The 15,300-nt window shown below is 36.0% G+C and overlaps 1 long non-coding RNA gene across 2 annotated transcripts; it reads left to right on the forward strand.

The window, feature by feature from the left end:
- The first annotated feature begins 225 nt into the window (after positions 1–225).
- On the forward strand, positions 226–14,834 carry LOC125254241. Of its 2 annotated transcripts, XR_007181617.1 has the most exons (9): positions 226–1,126; positions 1,727–1,844; positions 3,529–3,581; positions 4,842–4,906; positions 5,018–5,092; positions 8,768–8,826; positions 12,638–12,723; positions 14,021–14,064; positions 14,159–14,834. It is a non-coding gene; the product is annotated as an uncharacterized LOC125254241 (long non-coding RNA). The 2 variants fall into 2 exon arrangements; XR_007181616.1 differs by having other exon boundaries at positions 227–1,126; positions 14,021–14,834.
- The last annotated feature ends 466 nt before the right edge of the window (positions 14,835–15,300 follow it).

Genomic DNA, 15,300 nt, shown 5'->3' on the forward strand with positions numbered 1-15,300 from the left:
ACACCTGGACAAAAATCAGATAGCACTTTTAAGGGGGGGTTAAAAGACAAGGAGGCAGTCAGGGCACAATCCTGTGATTAAATAGGCTGGGAGATGCTGAGGATATAAATTGTAATAATGATGGTAGAATGTGCCATATTGATCTTCACCTCCTCTGGTGTCCACACGCTTGAAAGAGAAGAAATTGAACTGGGATTTCACAGCAGTCCTCTATCCGTGTGTGTGTGTGTGTGTGTGTGTGTGTGTGTGTGTGTGTTGGTTTTTGTGGTTTACGAGGACTTTTGACCTGAATACGCACCAGCATTACGGGGACATTTGGGTTTATGAGGACACAGGCCATGTCCTTGTAATTCCGGCAATGTAGATGCCTTTCTCTATGTCCCAGAAGCACCCTCTCCAATTTTCGCGGCATGTCCTTATATACCACAAAAACCTGATTTTATACCATACACTGTGTGTCCTCTGTGTACGAGAGTGCGCCCCTGCAGCCGGGTCCTGGTACTGTACCGGCGTCATCGAAAATTTGCATTTTTCACACAAGTGTAAGTATTGAGGCCTGTGATTGGTCAGATCGCTACTGGTAGGCGGGAAATCACGAAAACAAGATGGCGCCGACGGGCGGAGCCTAATTCCGCAGCCCCTATTGGCTGCATACGCAATGAACAACAAGCGAGACAAGATGGCGCCGGTGGGCGGAGCCTCATTCAGCTTCAGCGTATGTCTGTATAACAAGCGAGTTAATGCAAAATACTAATTATTTAAGTGTTATTGCCTATAATTTTTCATTTGTGAATTAAATATATGAATAAATAGTGATCCTCGATTAAAAATATCCCTTAAATGTCATGTAATAAAGTATAAAAGTAACTTGAACGCTGTTTACTCAGTATTTATACAGTTTATTTAGCTTGTTAGCATATGCTATTCATGTAAACACAACCACACATTAACTCGTGCGCTCACATCACATATATTTATTATTATTATTTTAATCCCGTTTATAATGTAATAAGTATGGTTTAATCAGAGTCATGCCTCAAGTTCATTTCCTGTTTGGACCGGATAGAAACTCTGCACCTGAGAAGACATCTGAGCACCTGATGGCGAGGCTGCTGTTATTTTAAAGGTAAGTTATTCTGCTTTTTAAATGCTCGTGGGTCAGTTTTGGCTTGTTTGTGCATGTCTTGTAAGCTCTTTGCAGCTCGTTTTACAGTTATAAAGCAGCTAGCTCGCGATGCTAACGGCGCTAGCGAGATTGTGATTGTGTTTAAAGACTGTCAGGAGGGAATCAGCGATGCTTGTCATTTTAAACTGGTTTTCGATTTAACTATAATTGTAACTGCATCATTTTCTGATCACATGCAATAACCTAGCCAAGCCATCATAATAAGGCGTTGTCATGACTACAGTCTGTGAATGGGACGGCATTTCACCCAGTACAGTATCCTCACATACTAGCCTACTGTAAATATTACTACAGTTCTGCTTGATTTAAAGACATTAAGAAACAAAGATGTACTGGCTATGATAAGATGTATCAGAACTGTCAGTCTTATTCAGTCAAATTAATACTGTCAGTATTATTGTCTATAATTTATAAATTGTGAAAATTTATGAAGGAATATTGATCCTCAATTATACATAATTCTTAAATATCATACAATAAAGTATGAAAATAACTTGCTGTTTACTATAATTTATCTTCTGATGTTTATACTAAAAACAGAAGATGACAGAAGACACATCAGATCATGCTGAAGTGAAACAGTGATGGAGAAAGCCCAAGCTCTGGAGGAAGACATACAGTATTCACAAAGATTCATCAGTGATTTCACCTGTGTCAGGTATATTATATGTTATTTACAGTCATGATTTTACTTGTTTTATTATTAAAGGTTAAATGTTACTCCGGGAAATAGGGCTACACAATATTGCAGAAAAACTGACATTGCAATATTTAGTTTTTCTGCAATTTATATATTGCGATATGAAAACAATTCCACCAGATGAATTGAATAGCTCTATTTGAAAATAATTAATCATTCTAGGATGATTGGGATAATTTTGTAGGGTAGTGCATCTGCTTAGAGAATAATAAACGAATTACAAGCTTAGATAAACACAGTAAAACTAAGATACAAATTAAAATAAGCAGTGCTTTATGTTTTTCAGGTTAATCTATCTGTATTCAGGTACACACATTGAGGAAAGCACGTATGGGTCCAATATTATATGCATCCGTTTTCTTAATTGTTTACAATACAGAACCGACTGTTTTCGCTGAGAGTGTTTGTTCAAGCTCAAAGATAAGAGAAAGAGAACTGAACTCTGTGTTCACGTGCTGTCTGTCTGTCAGAAAACAGTGCGAGTTCATATTGCGTTTGATGTTTAAATTGACAGGACTTAAAAACACAAGCAAATGATAAGCTTTCACTCTATGATGGTTAAACTTTGCAGTTAATACGTGAATCACATGCGCTCTTAACCGGGGGGCGGCTGGACCGTTCGGATCAACTACGATCCCTACACTTGACATTGCACATCCTGTGATGTGACTTTTGTGGATGCACACATCGGGATACAATGCTAAAACCATACATCATGCAGCCCTAGTCTGTACGGATCACAGATCAACTATGATCCCTATAGCCTACTTGACTTCATTTATACTGCAATGTCACACCCACGGATAGGTATCAGTGACAAAACTATATATTGTGCAGCCCTACATGGCTTTATATATGCATTAGGGCTGCACGATATATCGCATGAGATCGTCACGCGCAATTCGTCAGTAAAGCCGGTTCCCTGATTACCGCTAAATCGCCATCACCTGCTTTCAAATGGAGCGGCATGTAATAGACCGAGCCGTAGATCACTGAAAAGCCACGCAATATCGCACTCATTATCGAAGGCGATTCATCTGCGATATGAACGCGATATTGCGTGGCTTGTCAGTGATCTACGGCTCTGTCTATTAAATGCCGCTCCATTTGAAAGCAGGTGATGGCGATTTAGCGGTAATCAGGGAACCGGCTTTACTGACGAAATGCGCGTGACAATCTCATGCGATATATCGTGCAGCCCTAATATGCATCACATTACATGCGTGTTCATGGCAGTATGTGAGGTTGTGTGTAGCTTTACACCTGTTTTATGAGGACACGTGTTTTATGAGGACATGATGAGAACATGTTCTTTATGTTTGACTTGACTGAAGAATCTCAGTGTGTTGTTAGATTGACACAAGCCTGGTCTATGAGGACACTAGTTTTACCGGGACTCTGGGGTGCACCCATATGGAAGATTGGGATCGATACTGATAACCCATAATTCACAGCTCACTGTAGCAAATGTCAATATTGAAAACTCATAATTGTGTTTGTTAGATTAGATATAATCATTTTAGAAGTAGGTAAAAAGTAGCACCCTCAGTTGAAATTGACTTTCAATGAGTAATACTGCAATGAATAATTGTTTTTCTTTATTTTGATTTGATTTGTATTTGCTTTTCTTTCTTATTTTCAGATGGTAACTGAGAAGAATCAGATTCAGAAGAATAAGATACAGCAACAATAAAGGTATCCAATAAAGTAAAGTAATAATTGAGTTAGTCCTTAAAGGTGCTAAAGAGGATGTTTTGTTTTATACATTTTTGCAATATTACTTGAAACTGTGTTTACTAACTGATAAAAGACTATTTATTAGGTGCACTGAAAGTAATAATATTAATATACAACATCTGTGCACGAGGTAGGGCCTTAAAAACATCAGCCAATCGTTTACGCGATTGGCCCTCTGGCTTGTCAATCACTGCCGTGATGTTCCTTGTGAGAGACGTGCGCGGCTGCACGCTTCAGTAACTTTCCACACTCCACAGGCGCCGCATGCAATGTTTTTGTCAGGAGACAGGAGTAACAACTGCAGATTATGAGTTACCTGCGGTGAGTCCGACATAATGAATCCACTAACACGACACAGCGAATGCCGGTGGTTAACACTCGTGTTCCAACACTCGTGCACGAGTTTTGGGAGGCGTTCCCTTGAAATGAGCTGTGAAGGAGGGGGGCTGTTCTTACGCATGCGCTCATTTCAAAAACTCACTAACAGTCTTTGGTTTCTCAGTCGATGAAAAGATCCTCTTTAGCACCTTTTAAAGAATAGAACAGATTTCAGTGTTTCTAAGAAGAAGATTGTTTGCCACAGTTATCAGTCACTGAATTATGATTGTGTGTGTGAAAAGTGAGTCACGATCACTTACTGTACAACTAGCACACCTTGTTTCACCACTATCACTCTCATACATACCCCTAACCTAACCCTAACCCTGAACTCAGGGCGCCATCCAAATGTATCTAGTTATCAGTGTCCCGGTAAAACTAGTGTCCTCATAGACCAGGCTTCTGTCAATCTAACAACACACTGAGATTCTTCAGTCAAGTCAAACATGAAGAACATGTTCTCATCATGTCCTCATAAAACACGTGTCCTCATAAAACAGTTGTAAAGCTACACACAACCTGACATACTGTGATGAACACACACATAATGTAATGCATATATAAAGCCATGAACATTACCATGGGTTTTTAAATATTGAAATATTGATTTGAAATGGATCTATTTTGTGATCTTGTATATGATCTCAAATCAATATTTCATGTGCACATATTTATTGATCAGTAGCTGTGAATGGGGGACACTGATCATCCTGTCCATGTTTAATTTGCATTAATTACTGTCTGACTGTACATTATCCCTTTGATATATTTCATATATACTGAAGGTTTGTAACTCTTAGGTGAAGTGATTGTATATAAAGCTTTATTTCTTATTTTCAGATAAGCCGTGAGACCCAGCTGTCATCAGTGATGATTGTGCTGCTCTTACTGTGGGACTACACCAGGTAAGTGAGAGTTGTGCTGTAAGAGAATGAGCAAATGTAGCAGAGACACTTGTGAGATCTAGGCTGTTAACATATTCAGACCAGTGTTTATGTCTAATTTGATGTTTGCAGACTCTCAGTGAGGTTGGACCCTCTGCTCTCAAAATGAACACTCTGTCCCAGTCAGAAGTCAGAGATGTACAGAAGGTATTGTTTTTCTTTTTGGAAATCAAATTAGGGATGTGCTGACAGGAAAATTTGGGCCAATTTTGATAACCGATAATTCTTTATATTTGAAAGGCGATAAATGATACATTGGCAGATAAATCTAAATCCAAATTCTAATATACTTTGAGAGCCCGATTACAAAAACAATAGACAGTGTCCCAAACACTTCAGCATAAATCAAACATATACAGTACAGCAGTCTAGTTTGAACCAGTATAAGATTCCTTTACTTTTAAAATGATCTTTACACTACCGTTCAAAAGTTTGGGGTCAGTAAGAATTTTTAATGTTTTAAAAGAAGTATCTTCTGCTCACCAAGCCTGCATTTATTTGATTAAAAATACAAACAAAAACAGTAATATTGTGAAATATTATTCCAATGTAAATCAGCTGTTTTCTTTGTCAATATACAGTAAAGTGTAATTTATTCCTGTGATCAAAGTTGAATTTTCAGCATCATTACTTCAGTCTTCAGTGTCACATGATCCTTCAGAAATCAATCTAATATGATGATGTGATGCTCAAGAAACATTTATTATTATTATCAATGTTGAAAACGGTTGTGTACAAATTTTTTTCAAAATTCTTCAATGAATAGAAAGTTCAAAAGAACAGCATTTATTTAAAATAGAATATTTTCTAACATTAAAATTGTCTTTACTGTAACTTTTGATCAGTTTAACTCATCCTTGATGAATAAAAGTATTGATTAATTTTATTTCTATCCCCCAAAAATAAAATTAAAATTCTGACTGACCCCAAACTTTTTTAACGGTAGTGTATAATGCTACAAAAGATTTAGATTTCAGACAAATGCTGTTCTTTTGAACTTTCTATTCATCATAGCATCATTAAATAAAAATGTAAATAACTGTTTTCAACATTGATAATAATCATAAATGTTTCTTGAGCATCAAATCATCATATTAGAATGATTTCTGAAGGATCATGTGACACTGAAGACTGAAGTAATGATGCTGAAAATTCAGCTTTGATCACAGGAATAAATTACACTTTACTGTATATTGACATAGAAAACAGCTGTTTAAATTGGAATAATATTTCACAATATTACTGTTTTGTTTGTATTTTTAATCAAATAAATGCAGGCTAGGTGAGCAGAAGATACTTCTTTTAAAACATTAAAAAGATCTTACTGACCCCAAACTTTTGAACGGTAGTGTACATTCATATGGCCAATTTTCTTTATTTAAAAAAAGTGTCAACACTTTACAGTAAGGCTTATTGTTAGTATTAGTTAACATGAGCTAACAATGAATGAACAAATCCTGTAGAAGTTTTTTTAATCTTAGTTAAGGTTAATCTCAACATTTCCCAAGACATTTTAGGATCCAGTGTTTTATCTGTTAACCTAAAATATGCGTGTTCATGTTAGTTCACAGTGCATTATTAACTCACATTTACAAGGGTTTTGCTCAGTTGATTCATGTTAGTTAATACAATAACAAATGAGACCTTATTGTAAAGTTGCAAAAAATATATATATTGCCTCACTACTACTACTACTACTACTACTACTAATAATAAATAAAATTAAATAAAAATGCAAACAAGTTATTGGTCAACATTACTTAGGCTACATAAAAAGAAACACAATACATGTGCTATGGATGAATAAAATGAAAGCCTGTTGGGAAATGATTTTACTCAAACCATATTGTTGATGAAAATAATAAGAACAATACAAGTTGTAATGTTTTTGAAAAAAAAAAAGTTTATATAAACATCTTTATTAAACATCTTTAGCATTACTGTTTCAAATAACACTGTTTTAGCATGAATCTGAAGAGCTGAATGAACACCCATAAACCAAAGCGCTTTGTTAGATGGTTTTAGCTCAATGGGATGCAACTTATATATGATAAAGTAGATATTTATACAAAAAAATTACAACTTATACCTGCACAAAATCATGCACAGATGTACATGAATTAACTTACAAAGTGTGAACTCCTGTTCTGGATACGCTCCCCACAACAACACACTAAAAAACGGCAACTAATCCAAAATAATTCACAGCGTTTTATTACAATCGTGTTCTCATTATAATGTTATGTATATATGACAGTCCCAGCCATAGTTATTAATGTTATCCATTGCTGTTTGAGTGCGCATGCTGAAGAGATGATCACCGGTAGGCCTACAATGAAGCGCTTTACTGCAGCGTTCATTAACTCAACCAAATGCATCCTATATGAGTTTAATCAGATATATATACACAAAATAAAAAATGCAACTTATAATTCCACAAAAGGCTGCGAATGCACAAGCAAACTGACTGTGCTAGTCATAAAGGTGTAACTCCGCAGATGCGCTCTTCATGTAACAACGCTCTGATTTCACAGATTTGTGATTCACCTTAACTGTATCTTCCTTCAAGCAGTTCAATACTATCATGGAGAACAACGCACATCATATAATCCATTATTTATCAGTGTTAAAATATCGGCCTAGTTCGGACTGAGAATGATAACATTAAAATGAGCATTTATCGGCCAGTAAGATATGGTGGCTGATATATCATGAATCCCTGATTGGTTATGGCAGTATACAGTATTTATAGAGTTTTAACTATATGCATGATTTCAACGTTAACTTATGTCACTGTTTTAAATGTGTAGGTCACTACTATAACACATTAGTTTGATCAGTATTAATACTGAGTGGTTTAAAATGTACCATCATACCTGAAGACATTTGTGTTGAGCACGTGAACACAATAGCCAATCGGATGCGTTTGTTAGTCTGTATGAGTTTTTGTTTAGCGCGAGTGCTGCATGTTGAATCCTTTCATTATAACCAACAAAGTATAGACACAATGCCAATAAGAGATAAAGTGTACAACATAGACAGACACACACACAACTTCATTTATTATAACGGACGTTTCTGCAGAAGTGCAGCTTTGTGTTTCTCGTGTTGTAATCGATAGCTTCAGTGGCTAATATGGCAGCAATCTTTGCTTAGGCCTATATAACACATTTGTTTATGCTGCTAACTACACATTGCATAGTTTCTGGATTGACAAATGTATTTATATGTGCGATTAAATCCAATTGATGCTGATAACCATAGCAATGGGTGGAACAAAATAATCTTGATGCTGTGTGTCAAATGATCTTTTTATGAAGTATTGGAGTGTAAATGTAAAAAATAATAGACCTCCCACTTTTGCTATGTAATGTATTACTTTGTTCATTTGTTCAAACTGGTCACTCAGTGACTTTTTACTTTTAAATGTACAGATATTTAAATATAAAATGGTTCTAAGCTCTTTCTTTTGTCATCTGTCCTGACAGAATTAATCATTTCATTTGTGAATGAATAGGATATGTTAATATTCCAAAATTTTTCTTCGCATTTATTGTGGATTTACTGTCAGTACTGTGCTCACAGTTCACATGGGTACAGTATTTTGTACTGTGGATACAGTGTTCATCCACCACCACCAAAGACCATTTCTGACCCAGGAAAAACCCTGTATTGTAAAATAGTTTTAATTGTATTTTTTCAGTTGACAGTGATCAGTCAGTGTTAATCAGTGATAAGTATCTGTACTGCTTCATTTGGATCATCTCTGAATCCTTTGTCTGTAGTAGAATGTTTATTTTTCTTTCTTTACCTTGCTTTCAGGTGAGCCCTGAGAAGGACCAGTTATCAATGGACCATCAAGACGGTGTTAGACGGAGAAGGTAATAAAAACAGCATTGCATCATTTTAGAAAATGCTAGTCTAGTGAGAACTTTTTCACATAATCTTTGGGCCTTTTAACACCTGGTCATTTAATGTGTTTTTTACTGATTTGTTCAAACAATTTAATTTACACTTGGCCACATAAAGTGTCTGTACAGAATCAGGGGCCATATTCACAAAACATCTTAAGGCTAAAAGTAGCTCCTGACATGCCGATTTATGAGAAACTCTATAATCGGCGTGTCAGTCCTAATTTTTGCTCTTAAGAGTATTTCACAAAACATTTTAGTGCTAAAACTAGCTCCCAAATCTGTAAAAAGTTAGGAGTAGTCAAGAGGACTCCTAAATCACTAAGACCAAATCACAAACAATCCTAATGGCCGTTGATGCCAATCCGCCCAAAGACACTGAACACTATTGAGACAATAGCGATAGAGCCTGAACCTTTTCTTCATACATGTAATAAATATTTGGATTTATAGATTTGAATTTATGAAAAAATGCCAAAAATAAATCTATAATAAATAAATAAATAAATAAATAAAGTCCAATTACCTGTAGCAGTTGTTTTCACAAATTCACACTTACAAATAATTGAATAGAGTAAAAAACCAAGTGTAAAAAGTGTATTTGGCGTCCTGTTCAAGGCGGTCGAGGGCTCCGAGTTTGAAATTTAGCCCAAATCCATAGTTCTTCCTCATATCTCCACTGAGAGTGAGGAACGGGGTGGCGACGGGATGCAGAAAACGGTCGAGGAAACTATAGGTGAGATCGGCTCTAGTCAGTGTATATATACCTCCTCTCGAGCCAATTAGACCACTTGAACGCGCTCCTCCCAAACTTTGTTTATAAAACATCATTTGACGCTTGAATTCTGCAATCTCTCGAGATGCAGACATGTAAGAGGCTGACAATTAGCTGAATGTATACTAGTTTAATTGACCCTTCGCCAGGAGTTTGATTGACAAACAATCTAACCAATTATAACGCTAAATCCACCATTTTGTCCGACAAAGCAGTCAGGAGTTAGAAGATTAACCTCGGTGGACTTGAACTTGAAAAATGGTGTACTGATGTCTTTCTGTGTTTTAAACAACATTCCTTCTGATGTTCATTCATGTTTATTTGATGCTATAAATGAACTAGTAGAAGAGATGATCGATTCACGAGCCGCTTGAGCGGAGGCGCTACAGCGATCTGTCTTCAATTCCCGCGCTTTACGCAGATTTAACAGTATTCACATCATTAAAAGCTACCACTATGAGCTCCATTTTATTGATCATGAGCAACATCAGCACTGGTCAAATAATTTATTCTCACATCTTTTAATGAAGATGATTGTGTGTTGAGCGTTTTCGACTTTTTAAGTTTCATTTGAGGTATTTTGCACGTCAGCTTACTGAAGAGATACTCATCTGTTCATCTGCGCCAATGCATGCTGCAGTAATGCTGTCATATCTTTCTATAACATGCCTAAAACACATTCTCACATGTTTATTATTTAGTATTTTTGGGAGGAGTAAAATGTATTATTGTATAAATGTATATATTGTTTTAGACTACGTCCAGAAGTGATTTGAGCGATCGGATTTAAATCCATCTCGAATGCGTTTCGGAGGGCATTTACACCTGGTCTTTTCATGATTGCATAGCAATCCATTCAGAGAAAATGCATGAAGTGACCAGGTGTAAACAGGTTTAAAAAAACCGTTTGAACCAAATGAGCTGAAAATATTTTTATATGCCTCATAATAGTGCTGGGCGGTATGACCAAAAATTTATATCACGGTATTTTTCAAAATTATATCGGTTTCACGAGATATATATATATATATATATATATATATATATATATATATATATATATATATATATATATATATATATATATATAAATCCCTATACGTGACTGGGCGTTAACCACATTTTCTACTGATTGAGAGAGGAAATACTGCAGTAGATTGACTAGAATGCCCTGTTTTACTGTCATGATGAGTGAATATTGTAGAAAAATTCCACACTAGAGTTAATACAGGTTTACAAAACCCCACAAAATGATGCTGTGGGGAGACAACAACCAATAAAACACAGACCTGCAACACACTCATTACAGACACATGAATATTAAAATATGACCATGGAGATAGAAAAAAAAGAGTTGAGGGCACCTTAAGCATTTTAATAATCTAACGCTATATAACAACAAACTGCCAAAAATAGGGAGAAACGCGGAAGAACATTTAAACTGTCTAAGGATATTTTCAGTACATTTAAGAGCACTACAGTCTCTGAACAAATGACACACGTAAGTTTAACACAGAAAGAATAAAGCAGTTAAATTTTTGACCATTCTTCTTTGAATTGTCAGTCTATTTATTAACTCACATCGTCTTCTGTGTAGCAGAATAACCCATCGTGTCATCGCGGTCGAGATCAGACGTACAGTTCAGTGTCCTTTGCATAACGTTACATTTCTTTTAAAGAAGACGTGATGAAATATGTGCGCATACACGCTGCTGGTTCATGTTTAGAGCACTAGATATATGAAATAGGTCCATAAAAAACGTAAACATGCTCGCTCCGGTCTATATAATATGATCCATGTGGAGAAAGTTGTTAATTTCATCACGGCGCTCCGCGCAGAAACCGCTCTATCTCGCGTGCTGGTTGAATTCTCAGCTGTAATCAAGGACTGAATCCGAAATCGCCCCCTATAACCTCAAATAGGGCATTATTTGAGGCGACAGCCATTTGTAGTGGCGTCCGAAACCATAGTGGACGTTATTGAGTGCACTCATTCAATCCCACAATGCACCACAATGAGTGTACAGCCGATGCACACACAACGGCTGTCCGAATTCACTCACTCGTTTTCATTCACTCTTTCAAGTGAATAATATAAGTGGATAACGTAGGGAATAGTGAATGAGGCTTTAGGGGGTGATTTCGGACTTGCTGTGATGCGATCTCATCTGTGCTCTCACTACAGTGCAACAGTGAAACGGGACCCTCTCAAACAGTGACGCTGCGCCGCGTTCTGAACGTTGGTTAAGCGACACATACCGGTATTGCGGTATCATCAAAATTCATATCATAACAATATAAATACCGGTATTCGGTATGAACCAGTATAGTGCCCAGCACTACCTCATAATAAGATAAATTTTGGTCTTTGTGATTTGTTTCATTGCTTTGGCAAAGCATTTCAAACAAACTAAAATCAACAGCACGATGTGGCTTTGTGCCCTTATCAAATTGCAAAAGCTGATAATTTATTAAGACTGTAGTCCGTTGCGCTCCCCGTTTCAAAGTGGAGAGCACACTTTGCTCACTCGATCATCCCGTGATCCGGTGTTTTCCACGTCTCAGTTCACAGGGAATGAATGTAGTGAACTCTATCTCAGCATGTGCCTTGAGTTTAACATGCATTTGGGAACGCAACGAGCACCAGTTACACATTTCACATTCGCATTATTTACAAAATTTGTGTGGCCAGTTGTTTCAAGTATTTCACCTGATTTCATCTGAATAAGATGCATTTATAAACCTGTTTTCACTGAAACAGCTTAAGCGAAGAAATGAAGACAAAAGTATTGTAATGTCGTATTGTAAAATAATTTTTCATTTACAGTAGTAGTATATTTCTGTCTTGGCAATAATTCTAATAATAGTCATCTAAAAGTATTAGTTATTATTATTATTATTATTATTTTTATTTATTATTAAACAGCATAAAGTTTCATAAATTACTTTTGAAAACAGGTTAAACCAAAGACGTTCTTGTGTTTTAAAATTCTGTTTTTCTTCAAGATGAGATCAGTATGATGGATCCTGATGAAAGCGTTTCTCAGGATGTTGTTCCTGCTGGAGCTGCGCAGGCGTCTCCAGTAATGCTGGTATGTGTTAACTAACAGGTTTATGTTTATTATTATTTTAACCCATTATTATTTTAGATTATTGCCATAAATACAATGCATAGATACAATTATATATTTATAGTTCAACTTTACATTTGTATTTTCACGAAAGAAAAATGGTTTTAAGCCAGTTATTTATATCTATTGCTATAGTGTGTCAGTAGGAAATATCAGTTTATATTTCCAAACATTCCTTTTGCCATTAATTGTAATAATTAATGAGCAATAATCAGTTATTATATACAGAGATTTTTGCACTTATATAGTGCAACTTTTCTATAAGAATATTATTGGAATCAGGGTTGCACCAACATTGTAAATCTGGTTGATACAAATGAGTTTATCATTTTCGTTGGTAAAACACTTGGAGATGTTTAAAGGGATAGTTCACCCAAAAATGAAAATTTGATCTTTATCTGCTTACCCCCAGCACAGCCAAGATGTAGGTGACTTTGTTTCTTCAGTCGAACACAAATTATGATTTTTAACTCCAACCATTGCCGTCTGACAGCTGTATAATGGGTGTCAATGGGAGCACAATTTATGAGTCAAAAAACATGCACAGACAAATCCATATTAAACCCTGCAGCTCGTGACGACACATTGATGTCCTGAGACACGAAACTATTGGTTTGTGTGAGAAACCGAACAGTATTTATATCATTTTTTACCTCTAATACACCATGTCCAACTGCATTCAGCACTCGGTTAGTGAGGTCTGATCGCGCTCTGACAACAGCAGTGATGTCTCGAGCATATACTTCAATGAGTGCTAGACATCACTTCCGCTGTTAGACTGCGATCAGACCTCACTGGTGTATTAGAGGTAAAAAATGATATAAATACTGTTCGGTTTCTCGCACAAACCGATCTTTTCGTGTCTTAGGACATAAATGTTCCGTCACGAGCCGCAGGGTTTCATTTGAATTTGTCTATGTATATGTTTTGACTCTTATAAATTGTGTTTCCATTGACACCCATTATACAGCTGTCAGACTGCAACGGTTGGAGGTAAAAATCATCATCATTTGTGTTCGACTGAAGAAACAAAGTCACCTACATTTTGGCTGCGCTGGGGGTAAGCAGATAAACATCACATTTTCATTTTTGGGTGAACTATCCCTTTAACAGGCTGATAACATTTAATCTCCAGAATAATATTTTGTGTCACATGAAATTTTATTTTTAGATATCAGGTGTATAACCAGTTTTAAGTTCTAGGTATTTGAGAGTTAAATCTTAGTTTCCTGATCAGTATATAACTGATTTCTTGCAGATGTTCAGAAGATGCCCATTTGGAAAACTGCTGAGTTTGTCAAGGTACCTGAGGTTTAAATTAGAGTATGGCCATCATTGTAAGTACATGAGCTCTCAAAGAGTGGGAGCTTAATAAAGTATGTATTCATCTGTACAGAGAATGAGAGTTCGGCAGAAATTAAAAAACGGAAAGGAAAAGGACAAAAGGTTTGCTGGTCAGATGCTGAAGTTACAGCTGTAATTGATCATTTTAAGGCACATATGACCAAAGGAAAATTGTGGACAAAACACAAGAGATTTTGTAAGAAATCAAGGAATTAGCTTGAAAAGAAAAGCACAAAATAAGTGATGTTACATTGTGTCTCATTTGATGCTGTTCTGTAAGGATTATTATTTTAGTTGTTGGTTATGTTAGTTTCATTCTATAGCATGAATATACTAAGACTTCACTCTGTAAATCTCTAAAGTTTAACTGTTCTTTAAAGCAGTAGTTTGTCACAAAAACATGACAATTTAATATTCAACATTATTATTGATCTGACTGCATTGACACTATTGTATGAGAACTGAACTGAGCTGGACGATGACATGACTGTTGTCTCCAGATCTGCTGCTGCTGTATAGATGAAGTGAACTAAATTAATAACTGATGAGTTTTACAACGTAATTGAATCAACACTGAACTGACTCGGGCTGAACAATGACACGATACTCTTCTAGAGCTGCTGTACAGCCCAAACAATCTTTGTTGAACAATGTTCCTGTTATGAGGGCTGCTTTGAAACAATATGTAGTTTAAAAAGCGCTTTATAAATAAAGGTGACTTGACTTGACTCAACAATTCTGTTCACATTTTTTCAAAGTTTTGAATGGTTGCCATTTCAATATGTCAAAACAGTAATGATGCTGTATGCTTTCTGAAAAATTACACAGTTGTGCATGTGTTATCGACCTAGTTTTTTAGTTGTGGATTTCATTTTCCCCTTAAAATGGCATTCCATGATGGTATTACATGGTTAAAACCGGAAAAACTCAATGTTTATGTTGTTATTTTAAGTCATAATTAAAGTACTTCTAATACACACTGGTCCCTGTAATGTTGGAGTGTGTCAGGTGTGTATTGTATTGAGGATCAGGTACTCATTAATCACCTCAGTCTTGCTAATACACCATATCGTCAGGTTTGTGTGTTGTGTGTGGTCATGAACCATTAAACACACTAGTCCCTGTAATGTTGGAGTGTGTCAGTTGTGTATTGTGTTTAAGATCAGGTACTCATTAATCACCTCAGTCTTGGTA

Source organism: Megalobrama amblycephala, linkage group LG19, assembly GCF_018812025.1.
Source record: "Megalobrama amblycephala isolate DHTTF-2021 linkage group LG19, ASM1881202v1, whole genome shotgun sequence".
Lineage (NCBI taxonomy): Eukaryota > Metazoa > Chordata > Actinopteri > Cypriniformes > Xenocyprididae > Megalobrama > Megalobrama amblycephala.